General features: G+C 47.6%; 1 protein-coding gene across 4 annotated transcripts in view; it reads left to right on the top strand.

The window, feature by feature from the left end:
- The first annotated feature begins 4,140 nt into the window (after positions 1–4,140).
- ZMIZ1 (zinc finger MIZ-type containing 1) overlaps positions 4,141–20,226 on the top strand; it is a 346,635-nt gene continuing 330,549 nt past the window's right edge. For all 4 annotated transcript variants that reach the window (XM_065638909.1, XM_065638910.1, XM_065638911.1 and 1 more), the window contains exon 1: positions 4,141–4,241. The gene's annotated coding sequence lies outside the window, so the exon portion shown is untranslated. The remainder of the gene's footprint in view (positions 4,242–20,226) is intronic.

Raw genomic sequence — 20,226 nt, 5'->3', positions numbered from 1 at the left:
CAGGCCTACCACAGAGCGTGGAATAATGTGGATAACTGTGTCTGCCTGCTTGCTGACGGCTTCACTGCTGCAGCAGCAGAATGCTGTTACGCCAGGATCTGAGAGCGTGCGCTGAAGTTTGAGCAACTTCTGTTTTAAGGCTAGTTACAACTACTCTCTATCTCATAGTTGTCAAGAATGCTTATTTGCAAAAAGCGGCCTGGGCTCTTAAAACAAACAAAAAGGGCCTAAACCCTGATCATGCTGCAAATACTCTTTTTGCTTTGATATTGCAACAGAGTTGGAAAAATAGGCCGATCAGCCTAATTGAACACTTTCTTTGCAGGGGTGTTCTTGGGACAACACTGAATAACCTAAGCCAGCCTGGCCGTACGTCTAAACTCCGAACCCCTTTTTTTAGTCCAAGTGCCAGCCCACCCTTTATGCCCCAGCAGGCAAACGGCAGTGCACTGGAGCAGCTGTAAAAGTGCTTTATTATTTGCTGTGGACTAGCTGAGTCCCTGGCTGAAAGAAAGCGCATCAATGTGGGTTAGAGGCGCCTCTTTAATGTCATGAATCATATTAGCACAGGTCAGAGAAAACTAAGGCCCTCCTAATCTTTAGGGAGTTAAATTTAATTTACAAACAAACTGAGAAATATTCTAGATAAACTGACTGCTGCAACCAACTTTCAGCCAAATCCTAGTGGGTCAATAATGCAGCCTATGGTGGAAATAGGGAATCTCTCCTGCGACTGAGAACATGAAGGGCACTACATGGTGGGTGTAGCAGCTGGGATGTGGCTGTGACACCAGTCAGTGCTTGCTGTCACTGCAAGTGGCCAAGGCTGTCGCAGTTGTGCATCCCCTGTGGACTAGTATCGCCTCCAGCCCCTCTGGTGTCTCTGAACTGTACGTGGCAAACCCCGATGTAGTAGAGGTAGGCTCAGGGGGCTCAATGGGACCTGCTAAATCACTAAACTTATTTCCTGCAAGACCTTTATTTTCCTACCTGTGTACTGATCAAGCAGCTTAGTTTCTGAAAGATGGCAGGGTGATGCTGGTAAATCCTGCACTATGTGGTGATGTGGAAAGCATTCTGCAGAAAATATACAAAAAGCTTGAAAAAGTAGATGTGTTATTACCAATCTGTTTACTGCCTGGATGACATCAGTGGAAGTTATGCTTAAATGCAGTGGACAGGCTATGCCCTTGTAATTGCTTTTCTGCACAGAGAGATGTTTAATTTTCTAATCTTTATAATTCTGTAAGACAGCTCGAAGCAATGAAACATCAAATCTCCTGCTTGACTTTGCCTGTGTTGGAAAGAGAAGTTTTGACACCTTACCGAGCTGATGCATTAAAAAAAAAAAATTGCAAATTAATTTACTATTAAGGTATGATGCAATGACATCTGTACAATTATCAGAAAATTACTATATTGCTACAGTGTCACTGTCGGTTACTTAAAAGGCTGTGTTATTCAGCACCTGTTTTGATAATGGACATCAAATGCTGTGTAGAACGACTCCTGGGCTGTGCTGACGAACAGCACCCGCCGCTCTGTCTGTGGGCTGCGACTCAACGTGGCTGCGGCTGGCGAGGCTCTCGGAGGGCAGCGCGGTGCACAGAAGAGGCGAGGGGGTCACTGCTGAACAGCTGGGGGTGGCACCTTGGCCGAACTCGCTTGAAGGGCTCGGTGTGGAGGCCCTTGCCCCCGGGGCAGTGCCGCTCGGTGGTGCCGTGGCCCCGGGGGCCCAGACCTTTGGAGAAAACGTTCCGAGCGCGGCACGGGCCGCGCGTGTGGCACCCGGCAGCGGGGCCTGCGCGCCGGACACCCGGGCCTTAGGCCGAGGCGGCGCTTGGCCACGGCCGCAGCCCACCCTGCTCCCCAGGGCCGCGGCTGCCGCCCCCGCGGCGGACGGAGGGCCCGGCCCGGCGGAGGGGGGGGCTCCCGCGTCTTCCAGGCAGCTGAGGGGAGCGCTCCGCGGCGGCGGGCGCCAGGCGGGGCCGGGCCGCGCGGGAGGGAGCCGCGACACGAAGAACCGGCGCCGCTCCCCGCCCGGGCGGGCGCTGTGGCAGGGGGCCGCCGCAGCCCCCGCTCCCGCAGCCGCGGGGGCCCCCTCGCCGCGCCCCGCGGGGCGGCCCTGCGCCTTTAAGGGGCGGCGGGCGCGCGGGGCGGGCCGGCTGGCACGGCATTGTTCCCTGACGTCACTGCAGCCTGTGCGGCGGCGGCTGCTCTCAAACTTGTCTTTGTTATTCGGCGCTCTCCGGCTGACACCGCGGCCGCACGCAAAACGCGGAGCCGGAGCCGCGCCGGAGCGGCGGGGCGCGCCGGCCGCCCCCGCGGGGGCGGGTGGTGGCAGGGGGGACGCTGCTCGCCCGGGGCTCCCCCGCAGCCGCAGCGGTACCGGGCCGGGGAGCGGGGCCGCCGCGCTGCCTCCTCGCTCGGGGCGGCAGCGGGGTGCGACTGGGCGGCGCGCCCGCAGGGTCCCCCCCGCCGCTCCGCGGAGGCGATCGGGGGGCGGTAGGCAGGAGAGGGAAGAGCGGCAGGAAGAGCTGGTTTTTCTTTTTTTTTTTTTTCCTGGGGAAGCCGAGAAGGCGTAAATTAGGGGGGCGGAGGGCCGCGCCGGGGCCGCTGCCCTCGGGAGGGTGCTCGGGCGGTGCAGCCCTGCTCGCCGCCGTCCCCGCGCCTGAGCCGCCCCCTGAAAATCGGGACGTAAATCAGCGGCAGCCGTCGGAGCGGCGGGAGAGCGCTCCCGGGGGAGGTCTGCGGGGCTACCGGTGTGGAGAGCGACATTAACGTGCGATTCCGGCTGCACGCATTAAAAAAAAAAAAAATCCTCCGCCCCCCGAGTAATTCGACATCCCTTTAAAGTCCAGATCTTTCTCCTCCTCCAACAAGACGAATGTGGCCAGCGAAGAGCAGCACAGTGCTGTTTAAATTGCTTATCTTAATTGCATAATCTAACAAGCCCCGTTGGAGCAGGGATGAATATATTAGGCTTATTAACAACTCATCATAAAATATTGATTGTCCTGGAAGTGTTTTATCAAGGGGAGGAGAAGTCGAGGGAGTTGTTTTTTTAGCAGGTTGGTGGTCGTCAGACAAGAACGGTTTCTTGTTATTTTCTCCCTGGAAATCGGGCTGGATTTCCTGGCGGGGGGGCAAGCACGCCCTATTGTTAGCGCCGCGGGCCGCGCTCAGGGCAGCGGGGGGAGCCCGGCTTTTGCCGCCCGGCGCCCCCCACCCCGCCGCGGGGCCGCCTCCCGGGGCCGCCTCCCCGGCCCGCCCCGCCGAGCACTGCTGCCCGCCCGGCTTCCCCGACAGAGCCCCGCTGGCGGGCGGGGACCCCCGGGAGGACCCCGCTCCTACCTGGGTGGCGGGAGCTCCGGGATCTGAAAATAACAGCGGCCCCGAGGGTGGCGGTGGTGGCAATAAAGCGGGGGGGGGCGACACACACACAGACACGGCACCTAAAGTGAAAGGTACGGAGCAGCGGGATATCTCCGCGTTCCAGTGTAATCCCCCTGCCCGCCCGGTAGTTCCTCCCATCCTCGTAAAAAATCTCCCGTGAAGACGCTACAGACGGAGGCACCGCATGCTTCAGAGTGTACTGGGTCCAGGGCGGTTTTCCCCTATTCAATAATACAAAAATTCGAGAAGGGAGGACAGAGGTTCTCATGCTTTCAGTTTTCAGAGTGGAAGGGTTTCCGAGTGTGCCTGGTATTCAGGAAGACTAAAACGAGAATCCCCGCCTTAAAATATACTGTAAGACAATATTTGTATTTTAACTCGTATCTAAGATTTTTAACTTTGTGTGATTTAGCGGGGGGGATGAGGGGGGAGAGAGGGAAAGGGAGAGGGCGAAGGAAAGAACATCCCTGTAGGAGGCAGCTCCCTTTCAGATAGGAATCTGGGACAGATTTTGCCAGCAGCCACAAAGCATGGCCCTTTGGTAATAGAATAGCCAATGTAATTTGACACTTCAACTTGCTGTGCTCTCTGCTAGTTGATTCACTTACTCACCCACTAACATTGAGCTCCTTTTCACTGTCTGTGGGCAAGGGAAAAAAAGCGGGGGGGGGGGGGAAGAAAGAAAAAAGAAAGCGGGGGGAGAGAAGGAAGAAAGGAGGGGAATAAAAAGAAATTTAGATATTTAAAAATACCCGAGTAGATCTGCAAATCAGTTGGAGAGAGAGGATTTTGCCTGCCTTCTTTCTTATTATTTTGCTGCTGCAAGGCTGCTTTGCAATCTGTAGGTAAGTTTCGCGTCTATTTGCGCTCCCTGCTCGCACCTCCCCGTTCGCGGCCGGGCAGGGGTTGCGTCTCGGCGGAGCAGAAACAATGGAGCGGCCACGCTGGGGAAATAGGTGTACAGGGAAAAAAATATACATATTTATTCTGCGAGGGGAGAAAATGTGCGGAGACTTCTTAAAGGGGCAGGCTGTCCCCACCGAGGGAGCGAGGCGAGGGCGGGCGGGGAAGCCGCGGAGCCGGGCCCGGCGGCGGGGAGGCGGCTCTGCCCGGGAAATGCCCTGTCCGGGCCGGCCGCGGGGACACCCGGCCCGGGTCTAACTTGTAGCAGCCGCGACGCGAAGCGGGCGGGCGTCGGGGACGCCGCAAAAACAAAGGTGGCTGCGGGGGCCGGGGCGGCGGCTGCCCCCGGCCGGGGCGAGCGGCGTCGGGGCGGGCGGGCAGGAGCCCCGCAGCGGGGCCGGGGCCGCGGCGGCTCGGGGGGTGCGTGCCCGGCCGCGCGTGTTGGGCTTGGGAGACGCGTGGGGGAGCTTGCGCCTGTGCTCCGGGAAGCTTGCCTGGGTGTAAATTCCTTGTGTCTGGGTTTTGAGAGCCAGTTGGGACCGGGGCCCCTCTCGGCAGGCAGGAGGAAGGAGCAGCCCCCCCCCCCCCCCCCCCCCCGCTTTCTCTCCCCTCCCTCCCCCCGGTGCATCTGTCCAGGAAGCCGCCGGGGCGGAGGGGAGGGGGCGCGGGGGCAGAGGGCCGGGGGGGCCCGGCCCGGCCGCCGCTCGCCGCCCGCCCGCCTTTGTGCGAGGGGCGCGGGGGAAGCGCTTCCAGGGGTGGCTGGTGGAGCTGCTCGCGGGGAGAGGGGGAATGGCGGTCAGTTAAAAGACACTTCAGGAATGTAAACATAAAAATAGGAGCCATCCAGCCACGCTTTTATTCCCCCCGCGCCGCTCGGGACAGCGCTCTGGGCTAGCTCGGTAGCGGGGAAGGAGTAAGGCAGCCTAAGGCAGGGGGAGGAAGTTGTTACTATAATAGGGTTTTTAGACTGCAAACTTTGTTTTGCACGTGTGAAGTTTAATTTCGGTGCTACCTTGGAGGCTGCGATTAGGGGCACCGGAGTGGGGAGGCGTCTCGGGTTTTCTCCTCCAAGTGCAACCCCCATTACCATGTTTATTAAAGGTGAAATGTGCCCGGCGGTGGAAGCGTGACCCCCGCATCGCGGCGAAACGGCTTTTGTCTGGGGTTGTCGGGGTCCCGCTAAACAGTTACGGCAGCTGCACAAATGATTACAAATTGCAGCCATATAGGCAGTTTATCGAGACTGAAGCTAACTTAAGGAATAGCTCTGCATCGCCGTCCGATTGTGCACGGTGTATATTTTTGTGCTTCAGTTAATAATCTGCAAACGGCTTAATGGCTCTGTAGTGCCAAAGGAATTGGTTTTCTCCATTTACTTCAGCAGGCCTGAGTGAAGCTGGTGTTCTGACTGCTTTTTTCAATGCATTGACATGGGAGAAGAGGATTTAACTTGGCAGCCTGAACAAATGCTCTATCAAAGGTTTCCTAAGAGACAGTAGGAGAGCGGGGGAGATGAATGACCTGGGGTAGTTTTAGGGTGCTACCTATGCAAGCTTTCTTTTAAATATGAAATAGCCATTTAGGGCTCTGAATAAAACTGCACGCCTCAGAAAGGTGACAGGCTTATAAAATTTAAAAGGGCAAAAGCCCATTAATGCTATGGCGAAGCTTTGGCCCCCAGCTCTGGTTGAGCAGTTCCAACTGCCTTGAAGTGCCAAAGCTTTTAAAGAATCTTTAGCAACAGCTTCTCCCCAGCTGCAATACTGGGTCTTGCACACTGGCAGGTTAATGGTGCAGCTTCTGCTCCCCATGCAGGGGAGCCTGGGTGGCAAGTGTAAGGATGCCAGGGGTAACCCAGAGGTGAAGCAAAACCTGGGGGTGGGGAAGGGAGGGAGTGAGCCCCATGCTGGGATGAACGCTGGGCTAAAACCTCTCACTGCTGGTGGGAGCCTTTTCGGGTTGTGATACTGGGGCAGTGATGTGGTATGGTGGCAGAACTCTAACTCAGTAGTATTACCAGCACCAGCAGAAAAGTTTCTCAGAGGAATATAGCAAAACTAAACAATGCTTGTGGTCTTTGGGAGAATAACAAACAGTTGGTCTCGGGTTCAAACCTCCACTTCCTTCTCTTGACTGGGGGAAATGCACTATGGCATCAGTCTTCTTTTGGCGGGGCCTGGCGCAGGTCTGTGAATGCCAGAAGACTCACTCTGACCTTTTTCTGTTCAAGTTGACGATGTTGAAACACCAGCCATCAAACAAAAGACACATTGAAAGCAAGATCTGCAATGGAGCACGTGTGACTTTGAGGGTAGTTGAGTGCATTTGGTGACTGTTTTCCTTGGAGTTTGGGGGAGGAGAAAGAAAAGGCTGCTTATTTTTAAAATGAGGCTATGGAAAACATGACTTGAAATCCTCTTAATGTCCCACAGCCAAGGACTTTTCTTCTTTTTATCTTTACTTTTAAAATGTCTCCCTGAAATGTCTTGATTGCCAAATTACAAGAAAAGTATTTTCCTCTGCGAGTGTGAGGAGGACCTGGATTTTTCTTTTCATAATCTCCAACATTTTTAAAAAAAAGGCTTTTTTAAAAAAAAAGTGTCTTTAGGATTACATTTTAAAATAATGAAAATTTTCCTGGGATTTAATTGACAGATTGTGATTTTTATCTACTCAAGATAACACTACCTCAGAAAGTGGCTGATTTAAAGATTACTCTGTAAATTGTAATTTATGGGCTTTCAGAATTTAAAAAGAACGCCCTCGGGACCAGTCGATATAGGTATCTAACCTGCCAATGACACTCATGTCAACATGGACAGATGCTTTTATTGTTTACGGTCCACAGTACCTTAAATAAACGTTGATCATGATTACAAACAATAATTGAGTCTGTGGCAAAGGATCAATGAAAACTTTGTTTCAGGAAAGAAGTGAGTTGCTGTGTATATATACAGAGAGTGTTTTGTGCTGTCTGAGATGAGATAAAACTGCAATCTTAATGCGGCATACAATGCTGTTTTTAGAATATTTTAAGAAACCCACGAAAGATAATAGATCAGTTTCTGCATCATCTGGAAGATTTGTCCTAATCAGCAGTGGTTACGAGGGGTAGAAAGGAGAGGTGGCTTTATAGCACATTTCCATTCATAACTTTTCTTGGGAGTTGCTTGCCCTTTACCCCAAATCTCTTCCACTTGTATAGGCTCCAAAGGTTTTGTGTTGACCAAAAAAAGGAAAACCAAAAAAAAAACCCCAACAAAAAAACCCCCAACAAAACCCAACAAACGCTCATGGATGGCAGTTACATCACTGATACTATAGTTGGAGACAATGCTGGCTGGTTTTTAGCAAGTTGATGTTTGTACTAGCAGCCTGGAAAGCCTGGTTTCTCTCCTGAAAAGGAAGAAAAACAGATCCCAGAAAGGAAACAAAGTTGGAATTCCTTTTGCCTTCCATAGTGTCATTGATAAGCTTCAGGACACCGAGGATCCAGCCTTTTTCCCGTGGCACGGAAGAAAACGTGGCTCTGAGAACTGTCTGTAGTGTCTGGCCAGCAGCTGGCGATCCCTGCTGTGCTGGTCCCTGCTGGGCCACAGTGACAACGTGGGTGATCAGATGCTGCGGAGGGAGGGAACTGGGGTTGTTATGACTTTACCTGGGAAGCCTGTTTCTCATAAAGAAGTAGGGCTGCAGTTATTGCCTGTGGTAACAAATTTGACCACTGTGCAACTGGCTGATTTGTTCACTCCTAGTTAGACCAATTTTTGTGAAATCCTATCCTGTATTACAGCAGAGTGGCAAGAATATTGCTGAAGACTTTAAGGTTGGTTTAGGCTTGTTCTTGTCCACTGACTGTTGTGGGATGAGGAACACAAGCCCTCTTCATCCATTTAGATGTGCTTTATGGAAAGCACAGTGAACAGTGCATCAATATAGACCACCACAGATGGACACTGATATACCGCCTGCTCAAATACTCTGTGTTTTCCTTTCTTAATTTATGTGTATGCAAGCTTTCCTGCCGATGATAAGTTGAGGCTGTCAGTGGTATTAGAAAGAATTTCTGCTTTAAAATGATGTCTTTGGCTTAAAAACAAAAGGTTTGTATAATTGAAATGTTGCTTTGTCATATTAATTATTTTTTTCCCCACTTCTTTTTCTAAAAGCAAAAACTTAGGTAGCAATTCTCAATTTCTTTATTTCTGTTGGGTTTCACATGATCATTAGCATTCAGCTTGGTTAATGCTGGAATATTTTAAAGGTGACAGAGGCTACAAGAGAAATGTCCAGGCAATGGGTTGTAATGGATCTCCACAGCTCGACTGTTGGAGGCAGTAGTGTATTATGAGAGTAGGAGATGGTCTTACACTTGGTAAGTGTTATTTTTGGTTCTAAAAGTTTAAAATACACTGATGTTTACGTTGCCTGCAAAGGTGAGGTTTGATGACTTCAGTGTACAATGCCACTACTCTTCCCTTTATGTAGCAGGGCAAATTTGTACAGGTATTATGCATCTAGTAGAAAAAAGAAAGTTGTTACTAGGCAGACAGAGTCACTTTCCATCTAATTTCTCCAGTAAGTGTCAACAGAAATCAAGTTACTCCACAGGGGATGAGTCATTCTTAAAAGAACCGGCCCTTCTGAAGGCACACGTAGGTGATTATTTGATCCAGGCCATCTATAGTTCCCTTCAGTTGCTTATACTTTTTAGACCTGCAGGAAAGGATAGAAGTAATTTGTGCTCCTGTATTGAATCCTGGAACAGCCAAACACAATCCCTTCCAATGGGGGAGGGGTGATGGTTGATGCTTTTTTAAAATAAGGTTTAGGATCTAATGATATATCTACGCTTGAAAAGAGAACTCTGTTCTTTCTGTAGATAATTCAATAAATTGAGCTGTTTTCTATTTTGTCTAGTGTATTAATGTTGAGGTAGTCACATACAAGCTATCACATTAACATTCCATTAAGACAAATGTGGGAAGCGTATCCTTTGGTTGGTAATCCAGCATTTGTTTTGACTCTACAGAGCAGCTTTGAATTGATTCCCAAAGTGAAGCAGGAAGGCTGTTGGCTCAACACAGGGCACGGGGAGGGAGGAAAAGAAATTGCTCAAAATCCATTAATATGCACGATGCTGCAAACCTGTGGAAATGTCATAAAACTGTGGATTTGGATTTCTCCTAGTGCTCATTGTTTGTTTTTTGTTTTGTTTTGTTTTTTTCCCGACTTGATGTGTATATGTCAGTGGATGGTGGAGAGCTGATATGTAGAACCAGTGTCCTCATTGTTCTCCAGTCCTGTGAAACCTACTCAGGCGATCCTCTGGCTGCCTGATCCATGAGTAGTGTTGTTATCCTTTCCCCACAGAGCTGTATTCCAGTTTTGTGGTAGTCAGTGTTGGCTGCGAGCACCGAGAGACTGTGGTTGCTGTGAGCCTTGGTTTGTTTTTTTTTTTTTTTTGCTAGACAAAAGCAACACTGCTGTGGGTCTGACTTCAGCAATAGGAACAACGCTAACCCATAGATAATACGTATGTGTCGTCAAAGATAGCATGAGAATGAAAGCCACAGACTTTGTGCATCTGATGGTGTCGTGCAAAACCAGCATGGGGTTTGTCATCTTCAAATCTTTTGTGTTCTGATGTTCTAAACTGTGTCTGGTAACCGGTAAACTCTCCTGGTGACTTATTTTAGAAGTCAATCTGGCCAGGACAGCATTAACTAGAGAAAACTAACTGATTGATGTAGTGCACAAATGTGGGTAAACTGCCCTGCTCATATTGCGGCTCTTTGTACTTGTAAAAGATCACTTGCCATCTTTGCTGATTAGGTAAAAACATATATGCTTGAGGAGTAAGAGAAAAAGAAATACATTGACGACAAGTTTGTGTTGTCTTTGGATTTTTTATTTATTTTTTTGTTATTCCTTTGAAACTGCAGAGCTGCAATGACTGACCAGCTGGCAAAGTGAATGTGTCTCTTGGTGATTTTTAGATATTCTCATAACTAATCAGAAGGGTTTATTTATTGGAGCTGCAGTGACGTAGATATATGACAGAATAGCGTAGGGGCTTCAGTTGGCCATTTAGTAGCAAAACCAGTTCCCTTGATGAATATCTCTGCCTGTTTTCTTGGCTATGTTCCTGATTCCCTCTGAGAACAGCAGAGCCTTTTAGGCTGCCCTGAAATACATACCTCTTGTACCTCCATCAGTAAATTCTGAAGTGCAGGTTTCTCTTCCTCTCTTGGTTTTGAATACCCATTCCAAAAACGGATGAACTGATCGAATCCAGGTTTACTGTGTAAATAAGGGCATCATGGGGTGGGGGAGCTGTGCTGAGGCTGACTTACTGCTGGGCAGCTGGTGCCGCAGAGGGTTGGAAATTGGACTTCCCTGGAAGTTGGCTGGTCTCACACTGGTACTCAGAAGGGGGGATTTCCCCAGTCTGATGATGATTTCTGCCTCACCAAAGAAAGAAATTGTCTTAAGCTTTTAAGGTGTCTTAGAACTTTCTTTTGGTGTATCACTGAAGCTCAGACCTTTCCCCGACGCTCTTCTCTTGGACATGGTTTGAGTTGTTGTCCGACACCCACCTGGTAGATGTGCATCCTCCAGCTTGAAGTTTACCACCTGCCCTTGGTTATTTTAGAGGTGTGAGTGTGACGGGGAAAAAGCCAAACTGCCACTAAAGAGCTAAGTGACAATGAGGAAGGGCTGGTGTCTTCAGTTGCAGGATCCCTACCTACAGTCATGTTCTCAACAAAGCAAGAGAAACTCTCCATCCTGCTGCCCCAGTCCTCGATTTGAGTGGTTCTTCTGTTCATGCAGCCAGAAAGTGGGATGCCTCCATACAGATGGTTTGAAAATAAGAAATACCTTACATATAATTGCTTTAACATAAACCATAGCCTTTCCTTAGCATTGAACATATCTGTAAGGTTTTGGCTGCAGTAAATGACAAAAAAGCCTTATAAAACAGTAAGGTTTTCTTGGAGAATGTTTCTGCTTAAAATACAAGTTCCTGCAGGTAGTGTAGTTTGAAAGCAAGCGCTGTCACTTTTTTCATTTTAAAGCTGTAACATATTCATAGGTCAGCAGAAGACCCATTTGGTTATCTCCCTTCCCTACCCCCAAAACCAAAAAAAAAAAGGCAGGAGAAAGCTTTAAAAAGCATTTTTAGAGACTTTGTTGACATTGAATTCTCAGAAGAGCAGTTTGTTTATATACTTATCTATATACGAAAGAGAGAAGGGTTTATTATCCCGTAAGTTTGCAGGGGAGAAGAAGAATGATGTGGCTGTCAGGCAGTCTACCCAATCTCTTGGTGTCCTTCTTGTAAATTCTGTGTTTGTTTAATGCTTATAACCCTTTCCCCGGCAGTGGGATCACGGAAGTTAACTTGTTTACAGCTGGTATACAGCTTATGTTGGCCTCCCTTACAGAAACCCAGTGCTTCCCCCAAGCCTTGTCAAAGAAAGCATTTTTCCCCTCCTTCACTTAGCACAGGTTGATGCACTTCACATTTGATTAAACAATTTTTTTTTTTTAAAGGATGGAGTGCTTGTTCTGAAAAGACTCCAGGCTAGTGAACTGTTGTGCTGCAAATGCTCTTGGGATCCTGACAATCTGCATGTTCAGTTCACTGTTCCTTGGGTGCTTTACAAACTCATGAACTGCCACCTTGCCACTGAGATACAGGTACTCTCTATTTTGCAGAAAATCAAGACAGTTGCAGTGGGTACCTGTGTGAAAATGTGGGTAGCAATTCTGGGATTGAAAAGGTAAACTCAACGCGTGGTGAACTTGCAAGGCTTTTTCTCTACAAAGTAGTGCTCGGCTTTATCCCATTCACAAGTCCCTTCTTTCTTGCTTCTAAGAGATCTACTCGGATACGTCTCACCTGCAGAGACGTAAAGCAGTTATCATTCTTAAAGAAATTTGTTTCAGGAAGGAGCTATACTTCTGTCTTTTCCTGTCCTCCTCTCAAGTATGAGTTTTCTCCCAAAATTTACATCACTGTTTGAAGAAGTGTTGGGTTGCAGTCCAGCTGGAGTTTGATACCATTAGACATGGGAGCCTACTAGCTTTCCAACTGAATGCATAGCTTTGGCTTTTGGCACTGTAAAAACTCTGACATCTCACACATTAAAATCATAACAGTATTATGTAAGGAGAAGTTATTTTGGGTCACGGGCGGAGCCTTCTCAGTCTCGGTGAAAGCAGCCTTCCAAGTTAAAACATTTGGGCTCGTGTCCTCTTCCCACAGCTTTTGGAGGGCGTAAGTGTGCGGGTGGCGCGTCCCTTCCTGGCTCCCTGCCCTCGGCTTCACGCGGCTGCGGCGCTGGCTCTGAACCTGCTTCTGCCACAGCAATTCACGCAGCTGTGGGGGCCCCCGGGGGGGCTCAGCGTTGCTCAGACCCCGGCTGTCACCCCCAGCTGCTCTGGGGTGGGACTGGAGGGAGAAACGGGGGGGCTTTGTGACCCAGCTGCTCGGGGCTCCACAGCAGCTCCTGCGGCAGCGGCGGGACAGGAGTTGTGTGGGAAGGTGGACACGCAGAAGAGCTTCAAAACCCAAACAGACCAAGTCCCACCTGTGCAGCGGGCACCCGCTTGTTTATGTGTAACTCGGGAGTCACCGTTTCAGTTCGCCTTGTTATTTTTTTACCAAAGGACAAGTAAAACTATGACAGCAGCCATTGGTGATGAGCAAGCGACAGAGCGCAGAATAAATCTGGGGAACCTTTGAAATGTTTGTTTATAGCAAGTACTTAATCTTGGTGTTTAGCAAAGATTCAGTTTACACATGGAAGATGCCATACTCAGACTTCTCTGAGCAGTATAAATGCTTACCTTCCAGAGCAAACCTTGCATACCGAGTGATCCTTGGGTATGAATTACAAATAAAAGGAAGGCCTTTCAGACCTTGTTTATACTTCAGAAGGAGTCAGCAACAGGACACAAGATAAATATTTTAAAAACATTCACATGGAATTGCCCTGTCCTCAGACATCTGTGCAGCAGGGAGTGCAGAGGCGATGGCACCGCTGCCGGTGGCACTAACGGGAGCTGCACGGGTTGGGAAGAGCAGAAAGGCCACCCGAGGTGTAGACCAGATGGTGCTTGGCGCTGCGCAGGCTTGGGCAAAGTGGTGTTTCTTTCCGCTAAGGCTTTGCAAAGGGCAGTGCTGTGGATGGTTAGCGGTTCAGACCCTTTTTGATTGGAATGGGTTCTGAAAACGCTTGCAGTCATTTTTATTCTGGCTGTATTTGTGGCAGATTGTTCTTTGTAAAGTACTTGGTTGACAGGTGCCTGGGAGGTGTGGGGTCTGCAGGGGAGTGGAGGAGGAGGGTTGTAGGGTTCGGAGCTTGGGTTTGAGGAGTTAGTTGGGGGGAAACAGATGGACACCTTAAATTCAGGACTGTGCTTGTCTTATCCTTAAGCAAAATATCAGGGTTGTTCCATCTCTAAAGAAATACCAAAAAAAATCAAGGTAGAATTTAGGATTAATCTGCTGAGGTTCTTTTTGTTAACTAATTGATACGTTGAGCATCCATTTTGAAGAGTTTGGCATGCTTCGTTTTAGCTAACCCTGAGCATAACCGCTCCCACTGAGCGGTGGTTAGCGTGCGGGGTTGAGTGCACTATTCTGTAACCTTTGGATATCTGGCTTCAGCGCAACACTTGGCTGTGGCGGGTCCTCGCGGGCCCTGTGCCACCCTGGGCTGCTACACCTAATGCAGTCTGTTTGCCCTGTAGCCGCGAGCACTAGACCTACGCAGGTAAACGTATGAACGAGCTGAAATGAGGAATAAAGCAGCCGATAGTCGGGCCGCTGTTGTGCGGCGCCCAGGCTCTGCCGGGGTGACCAAGGCGGCGTGATGGTTTCTTACCGGTCGCCATCTGTCTGCTCCTCGGCCTTGGGAGCAGGGACCGGCAGCACCCAGCGCGGGGCTCGGCTGGGGAAGGAGGCGAGGGAGGGTGATGCCCAGTGGGTTTCTGGTCACAGTTGCGTGATAGTTCTGTCATTAGATTTGTTTAATCGCTTAAAAAAAAAAAAATTCTGAGACAGCGTCTTCACTGTATCCTAAAAGGTTTTGCACCTTAAATGCGTGTGTAAATTATTTATTCAATGCATGAACTTTCACAAAACCTTTTTGTGAAAGAAAGTCTTGTACCTGTGCTTATTTTGAGAATATTGGTGTGAAATGTCAATGAAACCTTGAATGTTTCTGGCAGTTTTATGGTGTCATATGATTTGAAATTCAGCTTTAAAATTTGGATTTTGGTCACCCAAAAAGAAACAGCATGTCAGTGCACAGTCTTAGTCCTTTGTCTGAAATAGCAGCTAAGGCCCTCAACGCCTCTTTTGCAATAAAGAGAAATGTAAATCAAAAATACTTGTAGTGTTGCCAGCATCTTGTCCTAGCAATATCCTAGTGTATTGAATCCTAAAATGAAGAAACATAGTATGCATGTCCTGTCACATGAAAAATACATTTTAAGTGTCTCTTTGCTCTATTAATGCTCCTCAGTGTTCATGAATTTATGCTATATTTTGCTGTAGAAACTGGTAGACAACTTTACCTGATAAATTGTTTATGGAAGAAACAAGACTAGGGAGTTAAGCTCTGCTTTTCACTATTACACCTGACTTAAGGGTAATTTGTAGGAAATGAGAGACGAATACACATACATTAACCTCTCTTAAAGATTGCCTGGCTGCTTTGTTTAGTAAGGATAAAACCCCCACAAGAAACACTGAAGAGGCAGGAATTCTCTGGCAGTTGATCTATTTGTGTTCTTAATGCAGAATATTTTTAGCCTGAGATACAAAAATACATACTTTTGTATACAAAGAGACTGTTGTTTCCATTTATTTTAAAACCCTGGATGGGAAACAAGATGTTAGACCTATTATAATGCAACCCAGTAATTAGCATATGTCGGCCTGCCTCTGCCAAGGCTTTCCTATGAGTAATGCAAGTTGCACAAGTAGAGGAGTCAGGTTGTTTGTCAGTGAGGAACCATATGTGTATGCATGAGTGATCAGATCCCAAAGACAGCATCTGAGCATAGGATGTGAATCTCTGCTTGAGTCTAAGAACAATTATAATTTAAATGTTCTCTCAGCTGTGTTAGGTTAGGGAACAACAATCACTTCTTCCCCTCCCCGCCCCCCTTGCCAGTAAAATGTTCTCTTCTCCAGTAATAAGAAAAACGGGATAACGATTGATGGAGGAAATTTCAAGTTTATGGTTGTATGGGTTTTTGTGTGTGGTGGTTGGCTTTGTTTTGGGTTTTTTTTGTTGTTTGGTCTGTTTAACTCTCCAGTTCCTGAGTGACGGGAGTGAGGAATCTCAGTGATGCTCTCCACAGTCAGGATCCCCTGTCTCTGACTTTCAGAGGCATCTGTGCATTGCAGTCACATCAGGTGAGTGACAGGTATTTGCATCCAACTTTTCCATTTGGACAGACCTTTCACAGCAGAGGAGGGGAGTGACTTAAACTGAAAATGTTTTCTCTATGGTCAAAGGTAACATACGTAAAGCACATACTGCATATGCTCTCTATAGGTATGTTACTCCCACCCGAATATGCACATTCTGCTGTTATGTGTACGAGCATGGTCGGGGAGTAAAGGCTGAAATAAAAACATAATTTAAAAAAAGTCTAAAAAAATAGGTGAAATGGTGGAATATTTTTTTTCCTCATGAAGTTATGTGACCAATTCAGACCCATTTTCCTGATAAATGTTATAGGAAGACAAATGGTACATTGTGTATTTATACGACTGAAATGCATCCTCGGAATAGTTTGAAGATCATATATTCTTCAACTCTGAAATGCGCACCAATTATTGTTCTGTCGAAAAGCAGATTTTGTTTCTGAACCTGAAAGCAGGCTGTTGCGCACCAACTGACGGTTTAATGTGGGCCCACATTTAGTGACTGCTCACTTCTGCACACTTCTCGTAATGTGAGCACATCATCTTGGTTGAAGGAGCTGGAACATGGAGAGATAATAGGATTAATCAATATCTGTATACCTTGCAAGTATTAACAGCTTCCAAACACCAGAGGTTCTTTGGTACTTTATCACGATAGAGTAAAAATGCATCATCCTTTTTTTCCTCTTGGAGTGCAATGTGTTTAATTTGTAGTTTATATTTTGACGCTGTCTGTTCAGCTATAAATAAAGCCTGATTATGACATTGATGGCCTACAGGCTACCTTTTGATTGTAAAATCATACTTGTTGGCTTTGTCTTGAGTGCCATTTTCAAGCCGTGAAGTGTGGATGGTGTTGAAGAAAAGAACTTACAATGCAGAAAGTGGGTTTTGGTGCTTAGAGTACTGCTTAGACTAATTTAAGATTGCCAGCCTTAAAATATTTGTACACCAGAAGCCAGGCCTATAGAATAATTTTAAATAATAATAATAATAATAAATTTTCATTCTTTTGAAAAATCTGTCTTTTGGGGCTTGTTTAGGGTTCCTGTTTTCGAGTTTCATCCTGAATCACAAGCATTAGGAACTCCTTAAATAAACTGAGATGCCGTTACAAGCAGTTGGAGCTTTAAAGTACACATGAAAGTAGAATTAGGCTTAGCTTCAGGACTCCATCCTTACTTTCTCTTGCACTTCATGCCATGTTGGGTGGCGGCAGCTCCAGTTTGCACCTGGAGGCTGTTGGCCACCCTCTCTCAAAGCAGGCTGGTGCCATTGGTGATCATGCTTAGTAACACTGCTCACCTGTTTTTTCAAGTCCTTGAGCATCTTGTGACTCCCCAAAAAGTTAAGTAGGGACTGCAGTGGGTCAGAACGTTTTGATTTGCAAATTCTTAATGTCTAGAAAACATACTGAGATCTTTTAAAAGTGGAATTGTTGGATGTAAAATCTGCTCCTCCCTTCACTGCCATTATTCTAAAATGGGCAGATTCAGCAGATTTTTAGGAGATCCTGGAAAACTTGGCTAGTCTAAGGGGGAAATAGCTGACTGGGAAAAACACATGGTGAGAAAGGTGTAGCTGGATTTACTGCCTTATTGACATTTTGGCTATAGAAAGTGAAGCTGCAGAATTTGCGTTAATGTATTTCTTGTGTATTCAAATACCTGTCGGAAGGCTTTGTGATCTATGGGTTGCTATTTTTATCTTCATTTACAAATCAGCAGGTATTCACAGGACTGTTGGCCATCCATTCTTTTGAGGCATTTATGAGTAAATGTTTCTGACTGTCACAATTTTAGTTGGTCAAGTCCATGTTAATTGCTGCACTCTGTGCAGTTGTTCTAACATATAAATACTGAAAATACCTTTGATACCGCACCTACAAACAACAGCAGAACTGTTGGTGAGAATGACAGCTGCAGGCAATAAACGAGGACAGTAATGGAAGTCTCAGTGCTGGGGAGAGCATCATAAATCATGAGGCGAGAGCAAGGTGTGTGCTGACAAACCGGTGAGCGGCTGCAAACAGCATTTTCCAGGTAAGAATTATTGCCCTCTTTCCCGATAACTGCTCAGAAACCACCTTTTCCATGCATGTGGGCGGCTGCCCCTGCGTGGGTTTAAGCTGTGGAGCTCCAGTACTTTGACTGGGAATGGTTAAGTGTTTTGCATGGTATAAGCTACATACTGTACGCCAGACCTTGGTTTTCATCTGAGGTATATTCAAGTGCGAGTTTTCTCTTTCTGGGAGGAAAATCCTGTGCTTTTTGCAGCCGAAGAGTTGTTTTATTTAGTTTCCTCAGAGACTTCGGAGAAGCGTTCTTGACAGGTGGAGACAAGGGAATGTAGTTGGCTGGTTTTAAACTAGTATGTTTTGTTAGCACTCGCTGGGGGGCATTAGGAGGAGGTGCATATGCCTCTTTAAAAAACAAAATTAAAAAAAAAGCTGGAGTGATGGTGTTATAGTAAAGGAGATAGTCTAGTCACCCAGAAAACAATCTTACTTTTCTACTGTGAAAGAAATGAGAACTATTTTTATGAACTAACGATAGGAAGCAGATGGCAAAGAGCTAGCGTACTGAAATATTTTCTGAAGACTAATAAATGTCAAGCACACATCCAATATTGTAATTATAGCTAAAAGTATAACATGACAGAATATATTTGAAAATGTTGAAGTTCTTTTTATATATAATTCACCCTTAATATCTTGGGGTGTTTTTTTGGTTAATTGACTTTAATCTTGATAAATTAAAGGCTTAGAAGTTTTGACAACCAGAAGTTAGTGCCACTTCCCTTAGGCGAGTGAGTTTGAGACCAGTGCCACGCTCCAGAAAGGTACCGCCGTTGGCAGACATTCATAGCTTTAATATGCGATCTTGGAAGACTACCTGGTTTAAATTCACGTGCTTTTGTTTTGTTCGCGATGGGAGGAAAGCTGTGAACACACGTGAGCCTGTTGGGATTGTGGCGCGGGCTGGGCGGCTGGCGGAGACGCGCGGCTCTGCCGCGGGGAGCACACGCCGAGGTCTGGTGTACACCAGGAGCTGCAACAGGCGCTGCCACCGCTTCTGCTGCCAGGCATGTGGTGGCAGTGACGTGCGCCTGGCGGTGGTGTCCTGGCCCTGCCGTAAAAGCTCTGCTTGAATATCTGCAAGGAGTTGAGATGATGCTTTCAGTTCTGCTACACTGTGCTTATGATTAGACTGCAGTCGCCTTCCTCTAGTGCTTTAAGCTGCTTGCCTAAATCAGACAAGTAAAACATTCCTAAGAAATGGTCTTTTAAACGGAATAATTTAAATATGGGATAATCATGGGTCCCAATGGACAGCAGGATCAGGTCACTGATTGAGAAACGGCTTTTGGGTTTTTTGGGATGTTTTTTGTTTTCTTTTGTGTGGCTATTTTTGGTGGTTGTTTTTCTTCTTGTAAAGGTTCATTTTCGGCTGCATTAGCTATGATTGGTACCGCTGGCTGCACGACTGCCTGGTCTCTGTGGATCAAGGACTCTGCTGTGCACTCCCCAGCCAGGCTGGTGGGAGGGCCAGGACCTCCCCTTGGGCTCAGCTCAGCAGCCTTCAGGCTGTTCCCCCAGGGTCTCCAGCCACCTTGCAGTTCCCCAAAACAGCAGCGAGCATTTGCCCACACCTCAGAACAGTACGCCAGCCTCGTTTTCCAGGAACACTTTTCTACTTGTATAGAAAATCCTTGTGAAGTTGACAAGTGTCCAAGGGAAGTTATTTTTCTGTTGTTGATATTTATGCAACACACCTAATGTGTTCAAACACGTGTTCACGTGCATTTCTAAGTCCTGCTGAACCAAATACCTCTTTCCAGCCTCGTTTGGTTTAATACTGAAGTTGCTGAAGGGTGCCATTCATCGGCTGGTGACGTTGTGATTTTTAGAAACTGAGTTGAAGTATGTGCAACTGCTGAGGCTTTGCTGCTAGCAGCACAGGGCTTTGACTGTGGTGTCCCTGGTGTGGCCATGGTCCTGCCTTCTCCCCCAGCCCCTCTGCTGACAGGAGCTGTGTGGCTGTGCCGGGTCCCGGCTGTGCCGCTGGTCTCTTCTTTGGAAGGCTGTGAGAAGCGATGTGTCTTGGAGGTGGTTCTGGCCGTGCCAGAGGCAGGGCGGTGCTAGACAAGCGGGAAGGGTTGGGCGGCATGGGAGCAAGGGACTGTCCTTATGCCAGGATGGGTGGCTTGAGTATGGGGCAACACCTTTTTGTGGTTGTCCTTGTTCACTTCTCCTGGGCAGGAATGAACAATACCAGTAATGCTGTGGGAGCTGTACCATGATACCCAGTATAAACATGCTGGTCTGTGAGAAAGATGGACAACTGCTGTTTCCATCCCCAGGCTGTGGTTTTGCGCTGTCAGGACTACTTAAGCCTCTCGGTTCCCTGCTGCATGTTATTCCCACCCTTATGCTGTGTTAGCATCAATGTTTGTGCAGGTGCACGATGAATCAG

This window comes from Caloenas nicobarica, chromosome 7 (genome assembly GCF_036013445.1).
Source record: "Caloenas nicobarica isolate bCalNic1 chromosome 7, bCalNic1.hap1, whole genome shotgun sequence".
In the NCBI taxonomy this organism is placed as follows: domain Eukaryota; kingdom Metazoa; phylum Chordata; class Aves; order Columbiformes; family Columbidae; genus Caloenas; species Caloenas nicobarica.
The sequence above is the reverse complement of the archived record's forward strand: the minus strand, read 5'-3'. Positions and strand labels throughout refer to the sequence as shown.